Consider the following 18,133-nt stretch of genomic DNA (forward strand, 5'->3'; position numbering starts at 1 on the left):
TCCTGGGGAAATGTACAAGCCCTTCAAAAATCTGCTAATTTTTCCCAGAGATAGCATATCTGTCCCTGCAAGGTCCGTCCAGTTCCTGGGTATGATTCACAGAAGCACTCCCAACTTGTGAGTGTTGAAACCTATCCACTCAACTACCATAGAGAGCTTAAATCTGTTTGACAAACCTTGCACAGTATCTAGACACATTGTTTTTAATGTATAAATCTATCAAGGATACTAGGAATTTACATTTCTAAAGTCATAAGCACTTGATTGTTTTTGCAATAGAAGCTTCTCACCCCTGCTTGGTCTCCTCCACTGAAGTAAAAGTGACTTAGTATTAATTTTGTTCTGAAGTGGGCAAAAAAATGTATGAAGGAGTTGTTCTCTTCGGTCATATCTGCAGTCATAGCTTGGTGGATTCTGCTTTTAGGAGGATCCAAGCAAGGAGGTAAATAGAAGAAAAATGACAGAATCCTAAGGCTGGATCCTTTAGCTTGTGTTTTATGGGAAATTCCTTCAGTCCATAGAAAGGGAATGTAAGGGGAATAGACCTCAGTTCCAGGCAGCACCCACCAGGCACCCAGATACCGGAACAGAGGAACCAGGCAGAAGCCCAGTTATCCAAACCCAGTCACAAGGCCAGAGATAGGGGCCAAGGGCAGTTTGATATAGAGTCTCAATGTATTGGCCAGAGCCCTTACGCTCTTTTTGCATCATTCAGGTCTCTAAATTGGTTACAAGGGCTAGAGCAAGTCTGCCTACGTGTGGAGTCCAGGTCAGGGTCTACCATATGTGGGGCCAGTAGTGGCACCACAACTGTGCAATCTGCACAGATGCACTTGGCAAGGCTGAAACCTAGCCCGGGACTCCTGTTCACCAAGCTACGTGCCTTGCACAACCGATGTTGGCTCACTGGCCACACCTTTGTGTAAATCCAAAACGGTTCCCTATGTGTTTGGGGTGACCCTGTCAGGAGGCTTATTTGGCCCAGGGCTCATAATAAGACAGCTCCTCAAATTTATGCTTCTGGAGATACTCCCAAGAGATGTTATCCTTATAGTCAGAGACATACTTAGGATTGAAAGCAGAATACCGGTTCATCATTCACTTAAACCTGTGTCCCATTACAGGATCTCCTAACACTGGTGGTGTGACATTTGTGTGGATCAGAAAAAGGCAGATACAGCCTTGCACCCGGTTTAGCAATTGGAGAGTGAGCCAAATTTTAATCCCCACCCTTCCCCTTGGCCAGCCTGGACAATTACACCTGGTGGCTCTGCCTGTATATCAGCTAAAAAAAAAAAAAAAATCTGGAAACTATTTTGTAAATGGCAAAGTTATATTACATTATATATTTTTTGTTTTGGAGTGTTAATTGCTTTAATAATGAATATATCCAACAGCTTTTATAACTAAGTTATAGCATACCTTCATTTTAAAATATATCAGGACTCCCTGGCAATGGAGTAAGACTGTCTCAAAAAATAAAATAAATAAATAAATAAAAGATACCAAGACTGTCCAAAAAATAGAAGTAAACTGGATCTCTCTCTCTCTCTCTCTCTCTCTGTTTCTCTCTCTCTCTGTCTCTGTCTCTTTGAAGCCCCAGCCAAGGAACAGGAGGGAAGGACAGAGCTGGAGACAGGCAGGCCTGACACCTTCCACTGCAAACACTGAAGCTGATTGAGGCTGCCTGTCAGCTCTAGTAATTTTTCCTCCAGGAAATATCATTGCTTCATTGCATTGCAAGAAAATGATGTCATGATGTGGGGCCCTGATCCATTTCCTGACTTTTAACCTGAGTCTCGTAACCTTTTTCAGCTGTACTGCACCCGGAGAAAATGAAACGCATGGAAATGTGAAGGCCACCGTGTCTCATAAAGGCCTTTGGGGCCCCAGGGTGGGGTTAACTTCTGCTTATATATTAATTATCAAAATACAGTCTTGTTTGGGTGTCATATCCTGGATATGGCATGGACCCATACCTAGGAAATGAAAAGGAAATAGTCTTCAGGATGTGTCTGTAATTTCTTGGCAGAAATCCTTCCTTTTTCTATACGGGGTTTAATTAGTAGTGACAATATTAAATTTAATTAGGATGCCTTGCTCGGTTTTTGTTCTGATGGTGTTTTTTGTTGTTGAATTCTGTGCGAAAATGAATAATGGTTCCCGAACTGATATTTTAGATCTTAACATGCTACATTCGTGTCTCCACGTCTTAGCATTGGTTACAAGCCCGGCCCAAATGACATTATGGAGCTATTTCCTGGAATGTCAAGGGCTGAAATTGCCCTGTCAAGAACGACTCTGTTCTTTCAGGGATTTCAGAGAGCAGGGGCTCAGATTGCATTCTTGCTCTGTTATTATAAGTTTTTCCCTGGCAGGAAACCACTGGGTCTCAGATAATTTGCATATACCCAATGAGAGTGATCTACTGTTCTATGGAGGTTTTCAAGACTGCATGACAACACCGTGGAAGAATCTCACATGGGGAAAGGGGATTTTTTTCCCCTTTCCCTAAGCCCCATTTTAAATAGTTTCCTTCCCACAAACTGATGTGTCCACATTCAAAGAGTTATAAGTAACCCAGCCCATTTTCCTGCCTTGGCCTCTGTCACTAGTTCAGTAATATCAACAGCCACACACAACTGGAAACAGGCTGTTTAAAGTAAAGGTGCCTTATTCCTTCCGGTCTGTAAAGCAGACTTTTTTGGCACATGAAGCTGAGAATTAACCATTTAGTTTTCTCAGGCAAGGGCACAGTAAAATGTCTCCTCATTTCTTTTTGACTGCAAGGGCAGGAAATAATCCCACATATTTCTTGATATCTGAATATAACTTTTAATGTTATACGTGGAATTCCAGATAACCTAAAGTACACGGCATTGGACTACTTCACTTAGTACCATAAAAATTTTATATCTGTTTGGAATCTTCAGAATTGTGCACATTTTGGTGATAGCTTCTTGCTAAAAGTTCAAGGAAGCAACTATTGGATTTCACTGGTCCTCCAGTTGGTGCCATGGCAGCTGGAGCTCCAACTCTTGATGAAATGCCCAACAGTCACCTTAAAATCTTTCAGAGCAGATATAAATAAGAAAGCAAAATGTAAGTAAACAACCAGGGCCCCCAGTACTGGGGGGGAATGCTCATCCAATATTAAAGTTATTCAGACAAAATACTGATAAAATTGAAGTTCCTACTTGTGTGATCACTGACCCCACAACTAGATATTTTATTGCTCTTAAGTGACAGATAAACGTGTATTGACTGAAGAGCCAGGTGCTGGGTGGCACTTACAGGGCTTCAAGACATCAACGATAGAGCTGTGTGTCTTTGAACATGTCACTTACCCTTCCTGCATATCAGATTTTTCATCTGTAAAATGAAGGTATTTAACAGTTTCATGTTTACAGTGTTACACCTAAAATTTTTGTTCTGAACTTGCCCATTCTCAAATGAATGGACTCTATATGGACTGATATTGAAAGGCATCCAATAAATGTGCTACCTAAATCCGTAACTGTGACTAGACACCAATTTTGAGCATTGAAGGTGTGTTGGACTTTCCGCTATGTGCTTTACCTACAAAGTATCATTGAATTACCTCAGCAAGCCTGTGGATTGGCTACCCCCATCAGCTCCATTTGACCAGTAGGAAACTGAGGCAATGGCCTAAAATGACAAAGGGCCAGGATCCGGATCCAGGTGTTTCTCATTTCAAAGGCCCGCCCACTTTCTGCTACTCTACACTAGTGCGGCTCAAACATTAGTGTGCATTAGCATCACCTGCAGGAGGGCTTCCTGAAACAGGCTGCTGGGACCCAAGCCCAGAGTTTCCAGTTCTTGGAAGTTCCAGGTGATGCTGTTGCTGCTGGTCTAGGGAACGTGATTGAGAACCACTGCACTATATTATGAAGAGCTACAGATGTAGGACCAAGAGATAGAGAATATAAGAAGCAGATTCTGACCAAACCAAGAAAGACTTCAGACATTTAGATCCACTGAATAGCTAAATGGGGTTGCCTCTTGAGAATGGTTGAGCTGCAAGGGGCATATAGATCTTGGGACGTTTGATGAGAAATTGGCCTAATGGACCTCTGAGGTCCATTCTAACTATGAAACTGTTTGTCTCGAGTGCCAAAGGCAAGAGACAGGCTAGGAGGGAGGGTCATACTCCCCCTGCAGAAGACCTTTCTCATTATAATCATGATTCAGTGTTTTAATTGTGCTTTGAAGATTTTGAGTCACTTTGGTAATAGCAATGAAGAAAAGCTGAAAAAAATGTTTCCTTAATCTAAGTAATATGGAATTACAATTTAATGAAGCACCACACAGGAAATAAGACGAATTTAAAGAAAACATTCATTTGCTGCAAATTTATATTTCAGATTTTAAAACTTCTGTGACAATGATTTAATTTCAATTTTTATATCATACCATATAAATGAGAAAAAAGTCAACAATTAAAAAGGGCTAAAATGTACAACTATTTAAATTTTTATTTTATAAGAACATAGAGGAAAATGTTTAAAGATCAAGATTATTTTGTAAATATTTCAAAATAAGGACCACAAATAAGGCAAATTTAGGAGGAACACTGCTCCAAATTTACCATCCATTCTTTTGACCCTAAGAAGAAAAAAAGGAAAGAAGTGTTTATTTCTACAGTTTATCAAAGAAAGTAAAGTGCCACTTCTGACATTTATTTTAGCCTTTTTTATGTCACAGAAACCCAGTGAAGGATGACTCAAGCAACTGCATCATGGTACCACTTAAGGATTTAAAAAGAATCAACAGAGAGAACAAAATTGGGGGTAGTTATGGAGGGGGATGGCAGAAAGGTATAAAAAAGAAATATATGTGTAATGAAATATCTGACATAAGCATAAAACAGTCAGGAAGGGCCATTACTTTTGTGGTCAGGGCCGTCTAAGGAAGTGGGGAATCTCTCTGTTGAGTAACTCTTTTGGTCATTTGCTGTTTGTTTCGTCTGGTTTGGATTGATTTGGGGTGTTTTGAAAATTAACAGAAGGTTAAAGGGCACTGAGATCTTTGATTGGGAGCCAAGAATTTAAATTTGATTAGAAGCGAGGAGAAGGAAGCAAACATTTCTCGAGCACCTATCAAGTGCCATGTTCTACATCAGGCTCTTACTAGAAATTCATCCTTTTATTTTTGCAACATGTAAGATAGGGGTTATCTCCATTTTACGAGTGAGCAATCTTAGGCTCAGAGAGGTTTAATATCGATTTTTTCAAGGCTACTCAGATGATAAGTGATAGAGAAGACAATTAAACCTCAAACTGTTTGACATCCAAAGTGCCACTGCACATCAGGCTTTCCATGTATCATAGATAATGGTGAAAGCAATTCTTCTCCAACAAACCACTGCTCCTTAGCATGGAAATTCAAATCTACTTTTTCTCTGGATCCCTTCCTAGAGATTCTTCTAGGTTTCCATGACCATAGTAAATTCCCCTGACACGTGAATTGTCTTTAGATTTCAAATTCTCATGCTATAGGCTTAGGTAAGATTTCAGCTATGGCTAGAGAGACATAAAAATGAAATTTAGTATTACAACCTGCTATTCTTTGGACCCTCACACTCACAGGCCCACCTTTCCTGGTTACCTTTTTATTTTTACACTGCACTTACCACCTTCTAATATATTATTCAATTTTTTATTGTGTTTATTGTTTATTCTCTGCCCCTTCTGCCTGAATGTCCCCCTACATTTTTTGTCTGTTTTATTCATGGATACATATCAAATTCCTAGAAAAGGGATCAGCAAACTTTTCTACAAGGGGCTATGAGTTAGGTATTGCTGGCTCTGCAATCTCTGTGGCGACTACTCACTTCCACCACTGTGGTATTAAAGCAGCCATAGATAATACGTAAACAAGTGACCGTGACTGTGTTCCAATAAAATTTTATTTGTGGACACTAAAATTTGAGTATGATATGATTTTCATGTCATAAAATTTTGATTTTTTTCCCAACTAATTAACTATTTTTAGCTTGCAGGTTATACAGAAACAGGCAGTTGGCCAGTTTGGGTCTGTGGGCTATAGTTTGCCAACACCAATCTAGAAAATAATGCCCAGTACAGCATATGTGCTCAGAAAACAGAATTTATTGGAATTATCCCAATAATAAACATTATATCTCATTATTCCCATGAATCTCCTACTAGCTCCCCATCCCACAAAGACAGTAGACATCAGTCCCCTGCACCGCCCAGGCCTGTGGGAATGGCTGCCACTAAATAGCAGGACCAGAGGGACCTCTGAGAGCGTTTGATCAGCACTTCCCAACCGGTGGTGCGCATACACCTGGGAGACAGAGAAGGTCTTCTACAAAAAAGTTATAGCCTCATTAAAAGCTTTAGGATGTCTATTTCAATTTCCATTTAAATAGTAACAATAAAATAATTTGTTTTCTGTTTTAAATAGAATTGTTTGGAAACTTCTGAGAGAGAAGTTGGTTTATCTCTCATTGAACATTGCTTTGTGCTATGACTATTTTAAATTATCATCCATTTTTAATTGTCTACTTCACAAATTTAAACAACCATAATAGTCTTTGAAAAAAGACAGATGGTATAAGGAACACTGATGTTGAAATAAGGAAATGCTGATGTTGAAACAAAAAGCATAAAAATGATAATAATTTTGCCAGTATGCCTTAAGATTATCTTCACCAAATCCCTATGCTGCATTCATCTGCCCAACATTCTTATGAAGTACATCAGAACGTAACTCATAGTTCTGTGCTGAAAAGAAAAAATCCATTAAAAATTATGTACGGTTTAGTTTTTCATTCATTGTCAGTAAAGTCTAGCAGTATCAACAAAGTGCTATTTGCAGAGAAATATTCACAAATATTAATTTGATACTTTCCTATCCCTATTTGTTTACTTATACAAATAAGTCAAATGTAATAATTACAAACCTTAAATCATACAATAAGTTTGATTTTTGATGGAGTATAACATATAGGTAAATGTAATTCTAGATTTTAGTATACTTTGGCCTCCAAACTAAACACAATATATGTAACTATAAAATTTGTCCAAAAATCATCTTTTTTACACATTCAATCTAATATTAATTAAGTAGAATGGCACTTGTTAAATGGGAAAAGTAAAAATTCCCTTAAGTATATTATGAATATTATAAAGATTACATTAAATTTTCTAATACAATATTTAAAAACAATTTTATACTGTAATAAAATGATAAAAAAATTTTTGATACTTAAGGGTTTTTAATGAGATTATTTATTGTTATGAAAGATGTTTTAAAGCATAGCTGGGCAATAGTGATCTATTCTACTTTATCTTATAGAGGAATAAAGAGGCCCTAAAAGGGGAAGTGGATGGCTTAGTCAGTTAGAATTGAGCCTAAGCTTCCTGACCAACTCCCAAGGCTTCATATTACGTAACTCTAGGGGGCACCATTCATATTGTGGTGCTGTTTACAAAGACCTTAACGAGATCAGCAGCCTCCAAAGTTGCCCAATGTAATGACCTTGGCTTTTAGTTATACAATACTGAATCATTGAAAATCTCTGTTGTTAAATCTTGCTTAGACATCCTCCTGAGGTTTTCAATATATTATTTGCAAGACCTCTTAGTTCTCAATTTCTTTTTGTTAAAACTAAGGCTCAAATGAGAAAAAGTGACAAGCAGCATTAGTTCACTTAACAGTTAGTGAGTTACTGTTTTTAAAAATCCGGTCTTATTCTAGGGGTGAGGAATCACAGTAGAATTGTCATGGTCTCTGCCCTCAAAAAGTTCAAAATCTGGCTGAGTGGGGTGGCTCATGCCTGTAATCCTAGCACTCTGGGAAGTGGGAAGGATCGCTTGAGGTCAGGAGTTCGAGACCAGACTGAGCAAGAGTGAGACCCCCATCTCTACCAAAAATATTATAGAAAAACGTAGCTGGACATTGTGGCACATGCCTATAGTCCCAGCTACTTGGGAGGCTGAAGCAGGAGGATCTCTTGAGCCCAAGAAGTTGGAGGTTGCAGTGAGCTATGATGACGCCACTGCACTATAGCTGGGGTGACAGAGCAAGACTCTGTCTCAAAAAAACCAAGTTCAAAATCTACCAAGAAGAAGTATTATGGCTGCAACATTAGGGATCTGCATAGAATGCAATCTAGGCACAAAGGAAGATGTGATCTGCTCTTTCCAGGGCTGGTTGAAAGGAAAAAAGCCTTTTCTTTCAACCAGGGGAGGTAACACTTGATCTGAGTTAATTCTTCTTCCTTTTTCTCTCCATTTTTACCTTCCATCCTTTGTTCTTCCTTTCCCTTCACTTATTGCATGCCCACTGAGAGTCCAGTGCCCCATGAAGAAGGACAGTGCCTGGCACATAGAGGTGTTCAAGAGGTATCTGCTGACTGAATGAAAAGACAGTCCCTCTCCTTGAGGCACTCACAGTCTTGGAGAAGTGCCAGATGCACCTGGAGGGCACCCAAGGGAGCTGGGGCTGTATCCTGAGTGTGAAGGGGAGCCACAGAGCGATTTGAAGCTAGGGAGCAATGAGAGCAAAGTGGAACTTTAGAGAGCTCATTCAAGAGCCTGTGTGGAGGACACTTCTTAAGACGGACAAGACTGGTGGCAACGACATCTGAGAGAAGATGGAGGGCCAAGCCAGGGCCATCACGGTACAGAGGAAGGGGGACACAATGGAGAAATATTTAGAGTTGTGTCATCAGGATTTGGTGATGAGAGACTCAGGTGTGAAGAGTGCAGGTGATTCCAGGTCTCTGGCTTGTCCTGATTGTCACGAATGCTGCAAATGAGCTGGAGATAGAGGAGAAGGAGCAGGTGCTGGGGAGGAGGTGACCAGCTCCATTATAAACGTCCTGAGTATCAGTTGATGTATCTGCGGCACACCCAGGAGAAGTGTCCAGAAAACAGCCAGATGTAGAGCTCGTTAGAACAAGAGAGGGACCCAGCCACAGACATGGATGTGAGTGGTGTCAGGCCAGAGGTGGTAACTGAGGTCACCAGCCTTTTCAAGGTGAGCAGAGTAGAAAGAGCCCTCAGAGGAGACGAGGAGGAAAAGCCGTGGAGAAGGATGAGAACTGAAGAGAAGGGTATGTGGAAGTCAACAGGGAGGGGGCTTCATGGAGGAAGTGGCTGATGGTTTCCAAGACTGCAGAGAGGTCAAAGAAGATGCAGATTGGAAAGGGTCCATTGGACTTGGCTATCTACAGGTTGTTCATGGATGATCTCTGCCATGGGAGATTCGGTAAAAGAAAAGCAGAGGTAAGTTGTAAATAAAATTGGCCTAGATCAAAGCAGTTTTGTAGCCCATGCCCTTCAGTACTAGATTTCTTATGAACTCAAAGCAAGATTCCATTTCTATCTGATATGTGATCAGGATTAGCTACAGCGTATTCAAGGAAAGCTTCAGTACCACCTTGGCTAGAAAAGGAGGCTGATTTCCTCGATTAAGTTCTTATAATGTCTTTTTATTGACAGTGAGATGTGAAACTGTCACCCTAAGTGACAAGAGTATGACTCACACATTAAATCCAATCACTCTATCTTTTCTCTCATAGGCCAGAAACACATTTCCCTTTAATCCCTGTAAATCAATGGGGGGCAGGGATATGTCTTGCTCATCTTTCTGTTTCTAGCCTTTAACATGATATCCGGCATATAATATATGTTCAACAAACGTTGAGGGGCAAGTACAAATAATGAATATTATATTAAGGGCTTTGGGTTCACAATCCTCGACATGTCACAAGAGAAAAGTCATGCTCTAGGAACAGAAGATACTCCTCTTGTCAAAGAGGCACTATTAATAATTACAGTCCATCATCTTATAATTCCATTGCTTTAACTAGCAGCTTTTCTTTTCAGCTATGACACTAGGTTAGTTATATGATGTACAAGAGGAAGAACATTTAAAAATAATTTTTTTTTGCAAATAACCTGGAGTTACAAGTCCCTTACCTGTTCATTAGCATAATGGAAAGTTGTTTTTTTTTTTTGAAAGATAACAAAAAAGGTAATATTGGTTTTATGACAGATTGAATATTGGGCAAAGAAAGGCGTTGCTTCAAAGTGGTTAAGTGATCTGGGAATCATATACTGTCTTGCATGAGCAATATTCCCAGCACGTATTACATCTTGAGCTAACACAGTAATGTTGTGATGTGGTGTACCTCAGTGACACATCAGTGTGGCTTGGGACAGGTAAATAGCCTGCCATTCCATTTTTTAAAAATTGCCTTTTTCACTTGCTTCATGTAGTCCTTCTTTCTTAATGTTAATCTTCTCAAATGGAATGAAGTTTTATTTCAAAATCACAGACCAAGACAGATCTGGCAAGATCTCTGTAGGCCAGCTGGCCCCAGCCCAGTGGTCTTAGAGCTGAGGAAGCACAAGTCCCTGATGACCGCTGTGTGGGGGGGTAAACTGCTGCCTTGTCCACACAGTCCCTGCTGGCTCCTTGGGCCAGTCTGGGGGGTGGGGGGTGGGAGGAAGTGTCATTGTGTCATTCCTCACCCCCACAACCTCCATTGTTTCACCCTAATTACTTCCTCTGTTTCTTTCCCTTCTTTCCTATGGGGAGTGAACTCAGACTTCCAGTAATAGCCATCAAGTAATTCTCCTCTCTAATCACTAAAATTTAAAGTGTCCAGCCGACGTTGTTACATTCTAAATGGTATTGTACTCACAGATTAGCACCATCATAATCACTCAGATATATTCATCACTATGAAGGCAGTTTTCTTTGCATTCTTCATGGTTATAGAGAATGGAGGCTTCTGGTTTTTACTTAAGTTTCTGCCCTTTTATAAAACAGAAATTTCTTCTTCTTTTTAAATATATTTCTTATTTGTTTTAAATATAATATATTTAATATCTGCTCAAAATATATTATTTAATAATAACATTTTAGATTAAAATTTAAGAGCAAAGAAAAACCCACTAGGATATTTTACATTAAAAGATTAAATTGGCTGCATGTCAAGAGGAAAATATGCTGAGGCTTATGATGATTTACAAAGTAAAAAAATACAAAAAGCAGTTCTCAGGATACTGACCCCTCCCCACCTACTGCTCCCTCTTTGACAAAATATCAAATTTATTTTAATGCATTACACTAAACACTTCAGTCTCATTTCCCCTCTCAGTAGTTGTTATCACCCTTGGTGTGGTCCTACTGATTAAATGAAATGCAAATATCCTGGAAAAATAGCTTTCAGTTCTAAACTATGAAAGTTAATTTTTGTTTGTGAGAAGCATAAGAAAGACTGTCCAAGAGAAGCATGACTGCAAGGCCACCCCCGACTAGGGACTGCTGAGAGGTGATGTCACCAGCAGCCAGGAGCCTGCACTCCAGGCTTTGTTAGATCTGGGACTGAATTCTCGGTTCTACACGTCTAGTTCAATGTCCTCATCTGTGAAATGGGCATAATGAGCTTTGGAGTGTTGTGAGGAATAAAAGAGGCAAAGTGCCTGACTATAACTGCTCAATAAATAGCACCTACAATTATCCTTCTATTACCCAGTTGTATATCACTGTTATTATTTGAGAGAAAAAAGATAACAGAAGTGGTAATGCCCTACATTGTGAGTATCTGTCCAGATTCTGATTTCTCTACTGACCAATTTGAGATCACATAATAGAATTTGTGAGGAAGAAATATAGCAGATTCTTACTATTCTGTGGTCCTGCGGGAGCTCTACTTGGATCTACCCAAGATCATTTCGTTTCCAGAAGCACCAGAAAGATTTTACCAGCCTGAGGCCTCAGACCTTTAGGACAAGAGTCATAGATGAATTCTTTTCAAAGCACATTTATATTGCTAATGATGCAGCATACTTTCCTGGAAAATTTGGGGATGGCATATTGCTGCTAATTTGTCTTCTGTTCAGGGAAAGAGAGTCCTTCACCGACAAATATTCTGCCCTCATATGTTTTTGGATTGCATTTAAAGGTTTACCTAAATCTTTTTTGCAAAGTAGACATTTCTCAATTCACTGAAAAAGTAAAACCATTGTATCACAAGACAAGGGGGAAAATATTTTCCTTCCCCTTTTCATTAAAAAAAAAAAAACCCACAAAATATAACAACGAATAATGAAAGGAAAACAAAAGGAGCCATTCCATTCCATGGAGGAGGGGCGGAGTAGCTGCAGGGGACAGCTGCAGTGTGTCTGGTGTCCCAATTTTTTCCTTTCCCATCACTTTATTACTTATTGGACCAAGAATGTAGACAATTCCAGCTATGGTTGTTTTGCGTTTTCGTTTCTCAACTTAAATTCTGTGTTGTGTTTGTTTGCTCCCAGCACCCAGCCCTGGATCCGACAGGATCACTTCAGCGTCCTGCACTGAGCCTCCTAAGCAGGTGGCTCCTATTCCTTTCCCAGTCCCCGCCCATTCCCTTGAGGCCCTTGACAGTTGGAAAGGCTCACACATGCCTTTGTACCTGTCTATCAAAGTCATCAAACTCTTTGTGTCTCTTTCAAGCATTTCTCACCATGGCTTTGGTTGGGTACCAATGGACTGAACATTCACACACCTTCACTGTCTGACCTTTAACAAGATGACCTGGATTCTACTAAAACAAGACAGCTGAGGGAGGAAAGAAATAACAGATGTGGTGCTTCCTTAGGGAGTTCTTGATTCATTTCTAAAAACATGCTTTTGAACTTACAGAAAAAGCTCTTACAAGTGAATATCTTCTATTGTAATATTCATTGCTATATATGGATCTTAAAAATAATAATTGTGCTGCAATTCATTATAATACAGTACAAAAGCTACTATTTCCGCAAGTCTTCCTTTAAATCACCGCTTATGTTTTTTTTACAAATTTTTACAAATCTTGAATTTTCTAATATGCACTAAATTTACATAAAAGAATGTTAATATTTAGGATGAAACTTAAAAATGCAGTATTTTAAAACATTGCCAGTGTTTTGTTTATATGGGAAAAAGAGATGTGAATAAGTATCATACTTTATAATATTTATTATAGTTTTTAATGAAAGTTTTAAAATACTGCTTATCATCTTCAGCATGTGGGGAATCTAACAACATAACTGTATGTGGGTTCATTAAATATAGAATCACTATAGAATTCTGTGTCTGGACAAATGATCACCTTTTCCTTTTAAGAGAGTTGTGCATTTTCTGAAATTTTGACAAATACTACCCTTATTTCACTGCTGGAAATGGTGGCTAATTTAGCTGCGATTTCTACATGGTAGCAAAGGTTTGCTCAGGCTGCATGTGTGCCTCATGAGCTGGGGCAGTGGTGTATTTATTAATACAGAACATCATGTCCCATTATGTCAGCCACTCATCCTCGCTAATGAAACACGATCTGCCGCCATTGTGGATTAAGCAGTGTCAAGTCATTCAAAAATGCTTACCAAGGAAATGCTGCTTATTAAATTTATCTAGAACTCTCACCCAAATTAGCGCTGCATTTTATGCAGATGGGGAAACTGAGACTCTCCAGCAGTGACACTAAGAGAGTCTTGTGCTAGGAAGAGAATTTTTTAAAAAATAAAGTATAATTCTCAAACTTCACTAGTTATCAGAATTTCTTGGGATGTGTGCTAAAATGCACATTCTGTGCCTCCAACCCAGGGTTTCTGACATAATAGGGCTCAGATGGCACCCAGCAATCTGGTTTCAGAAGAACCCTAGGTGATTCTGACATCATTGGTCTGCTTTGAGAAATGCTTTATATTAATAGCTGTGTTGGGCCCTATACCTCACTGAGAAGTCACACACCAGGAAGCTGTGTCCTGGGCAAGATGGGAAAAGCAAAACTCTAAAGCTGGAGCACTTTGCTGCTGAGCCCAGTTCATCTCTGTTTTCAATTCATTTTCTCTCTCCCCAGGCACTTCAGGTGGCCTCACTGTTGAATCTCCATGGAGCTGACTTACCAAGCTCTGCATATATTTTTTTCCCTCTTTCTCCCTGCCCTCCATCTCACCTTAAACCTCGGTATTCTGAGTGTCATGTGTAAGGTGACAGCCAGATGTCTGATGAACTACCCGTGTTGAGGGGTTATGACTGCCAGCATTTCAATGTGGGGTGCTCCTAGGCATACATTCCTTTTAACAAAAGGCTCCGGAAAGTGTGGGATGTTCACCACAAGGGAGAAATCTCAAATACTGAACTTCCAGATGCCCTAGCGGTACAGTGAGGGAAGAAGTTTTGGCTTGCTTGTCTCAATTCTTGGCAGGCCTCCTTGTAAAATCAACTCTGTTCCTAAGAATGCACAGGATTTCCTTTGCAGACTTGTGTAGAAGTTGAAGAGGACAGAATTGACCACAAAAGGCATCAAAAGTGCCAAATTCTTGTATTCCAACTTTGCTGGTGGGTGGGGGGGATAGGATCAACCTGGAAAAAAATTGGCTAACATTGCCCAAATTCATTTGATCTTAATATGATACTAATCTGAATCATAAAACCAGCATGAGAGTTTGCAGTGGGAAATATCTCCTTCCAGAGGGAGGATGTTCAACCCGTAAAGGACCAACATCAGCATCAGCCATAGGAATTTGGAATCAGGTCACTTGTGCTCTGTTCTCAGAGACCCTGCTCCAATCCTCCTGGAGGCCAGAGCCATACACCTTAAGGAAATGGCAAAGAGATGATGTTGCAAGGCTGGTAATGAGGAAGGCCAGGAGGAATCTGTCCTGATTAGGAGAAACAGCTCTGGGTTCTGAGTCTGGCCCTACTACTCATTAGCTGTGTGACCTTGGGCAAGTTATATAAACTCTTTAGTCTCATTATTCTACCTGTAAAATAGGAAAGCACTCTATTATTATCGTATCATTGGTATTGCTATTAGCCCTCCGGGAAAAAATCAGAAAGCTAAACTTGATGTTGGCATACATCTGTTGGGGTAGGAATAGAAATAGTGGGGGAATTTCTTCTATATATTTTCAAGACATAGAGCATCTATACTTTTCCGAATTCATGGGATAGAAGCCAAATTAAGGTATCTGTCTTTAACTAGTATTTAAAATATTAAGGATGCTACAACATCAATTTCTGCAAAGAGCGCTTAGTATCTGTCACTATTAGTAAATTTTTTATTTTATAAAATTTAATTAGGCAAAATAAATCAAATGATCAACTTTAATCCAACATTGTAAACTGCAAAATAACATTGCAAAGCATTATGCCAAAGTTTAGGTTTAAAATTCAAGGTTGGTTTATCTTAACATGTTTTCGCAGGGAAAAAAATACTATATTTTTATGAGTTCTTAAACTTAGAACAAGATAAAGTGATGCACAATTCGTTATTCATAAAAAGTTCAATGTTTCTGATCACTTTATTTTTAAAAAATATTTTTTCTTTTTCAGCTTCATTGAGGTATAATTGACAAATAATTTCATATAAGCTTAAGGTGTATAACATGATTTGATGTACATATGTAATGTGAAATGTCTACCACAATCAAGTTAGTTAGCACATCCATCACCTCACATATTTACCTTTTGTGGTGTGTGTGGTGAGAACATTTAAGATCTACTCTCTTAGCAAATTTCAAATATACAATACAGTATTGTTAGCTGTAGTCACTGTGTTGGATATCAGATTCCCAGAACTTATTTATCTTATTACTGAAACTTTGTGCCTTTTGGCTGATAACTCTCTCCATTTCCTCCATGCCTCAGCCCTTGGCAACAACCATACTACCACTGTCTCTTTCTTTAAGTTGATTTTTTTAGATTCCTCATAGAAGTGCAATCATGCAATGTTTGTTTTTCTCTGTCTGACTTATTTCACTTAGCATATTGCCCTCAAGTTTCATTCACGTTGTTGCAAATGACATGATTTCGTTTTTTTAAAGGCTGAGTAATATTTCATTGTGTACGTGTACACACACACTACATTTTCTTTTACATTTATTTATTGATTGACACTTCAGTTTGCATGTTTTGTCTATTGTGAATAATGCTGCAATGAACGTGGGAGTGCAGATATCTTTTTGAGATATATTTTTGTTTCCTTTGGGTATATACCCAGAAGTAGAATTACTGGATCGTATGGTAGTTCTATTTTTAATTTTTGAGGAACCACCATACTGGTTTGCCTATGCCAATTTATATTTATATTTAATAGGTGTGAAGTGATATTTCATTGTGGTTTTGATTTGCATTTCTCTGCTGATCAGTAATGTTGAACATCTTTTTATGTACCTGTTGACCATTTGTATGTCTTCTTTGGGAAAATGTCTATTCATGTCCTTTGCGCATTTTTAAATCAGATTGTTTTTGCTATTGAGTTGTAGGAGTTCCCTATATATTTTGAATGTTAACCCCTTGTCAGATATATGGTTTTCAAATATTTTCTCCCATTTCACAGGCTGCCTTTTCATTTTGTTGATTATTTTCTTCATTGTGCAGAAGATTTTTAGTTTGATGTAGGCACACTGTTTATTTTTGCTTTTGTTGCATGTGCTTTTGGTCTCATATCCCAAATATCATTGTCAAGATAAATGTTAAGGAGTTTTCCACTATGCTTTCTACTAACAGTTTTACCACTTTAGGTCTTAAATTGAAGTCTTTAATACATTTTAAGTTAATTTTTGTGAGTGGTATAAGATTGGGGTCCAAGTCCTTCTTTTTCATGTAGATATCCAGTTTTCCCAACACATTTATTGAAGAGACTATTCTTTCCTCATTATGTATTTCTGGCATCATTATCAAATTTTACTTGACCATATATGTGTGGGTTTATTTATTTATTTATTTTTGAGACAGGGTCTCATTCTGTTGCCCCAGGCTAGAGTGTGAGGTGGCATGATCATAGCTCACGGCAACCTCAAACTCCTGGGCTCGAGCAATCCTCCCGCCTCAGCCTCCCTAAGAGGTAGGGCTATAGGTGCGCACCACCACACCAGCTAATTTTTTCTATTTGTAGTAGAGACAGAGTCTCACTCTTGCTCAAGCTGGTCTCCCACTCCTGGGCTCAAGTGATCCTTTTCACCTCCGTCTTCCAGAGTGCTAGGACTATGGGCGTGAGCCACTGTGCTGGGCCTATGTGTGGGTTTATTTCTGGGCTCTCTGCTCTGTTCCATTGGTCTATTGTCTTTTTTATGCCAGTACCATACTGTTTTGATTATTATAGCTTTGTAATATAGTTTGAAATCAGGAAATGTGATGTCTCCTACTTTATTCTTTCTCAAGATTGCTTTAGCTATTCTTGGATCTTTGTGGGTCCATACAAATTTTAAGATTGTGTTTTCTATTTCTGTGAAAAAATGCCATTGGAATTTATAGGAATTACACTGAATATATAGATTGCTTTGGGTAGTATGGACATTTTAACAATACTAATTCTTCACATCTATGAATATAGGATATATTTCTATTTATTTGTGTCTTCAATATCTTTCAACAATATTTTATAGTTTTGAGCATACAGATCTTTCACATCCTTGGTTAAGTTTATTTTTAAGTATTTTATTCATTTTGATTGAATTATAAATGGGATTGTTTTCTTAGTTTCTTTTTCAGATTGTTATTAGTGTATAGAAATAAAACTGACTTTTTTATGTTGATTTTGTATCCTGCAACATTAGCCGATTTATTTGTTAGTTCTATCATTTTTTTTTTTTTTTGGTGGAGTCTTTAGGGTTTTCTATATGCGTGATCATGTCATCTGCAAAGAGAGTCAATTTTACTCCTTCCTTTCTGATTTGGATGCCTTTTTTCTCTTTTTCATGCCTAATTGCTCTGATTAGTACTTCAGAGCTATGTTGAATAGAGTGGGCATACTTGTCTTGTTTCTATGAATAATTTTTAAAATTTAGACAATAATTGGCTGTTGCTACCTACAGCCATACCTTCAGTTATAACATCATCATATTTCTATTCATTCTTCAAAAACAATTATCGAGTACCTATTATGTACCAGACCCTGGATAGCACGGGCTTACAGGATACAGAGGTGAATAACAGAGAGAGATTAAGTATTCATATACAGCAATCCGCAACCTTTTTGGAACCAATGACCGGTTTTATGGAAGACAATTTTTCCTCGGACGGGGGTGGTGTGGGAGGCGGAGCTCAGGCGATGATGTGAGTGATGGGGAGCAGGCCAAAAATATAGATAAAACTTCACTGG

The sequence above is a fragment of the Eulemur rufifrons genome, chromosome 7, assembly GCF_041146395.1.
Source record: "Eulemur rufifrons isolate Redbay chromosome 7, OSU_ERuf_1, whole genome shotgun sequence".
NCBI classification, from domain to species: domain Eukaryota; kingdom Metazoa; phylum Chordata; class Mammalia; order Primates; family Lemuridae; genus Eulemur; species Eulemur rufifrons.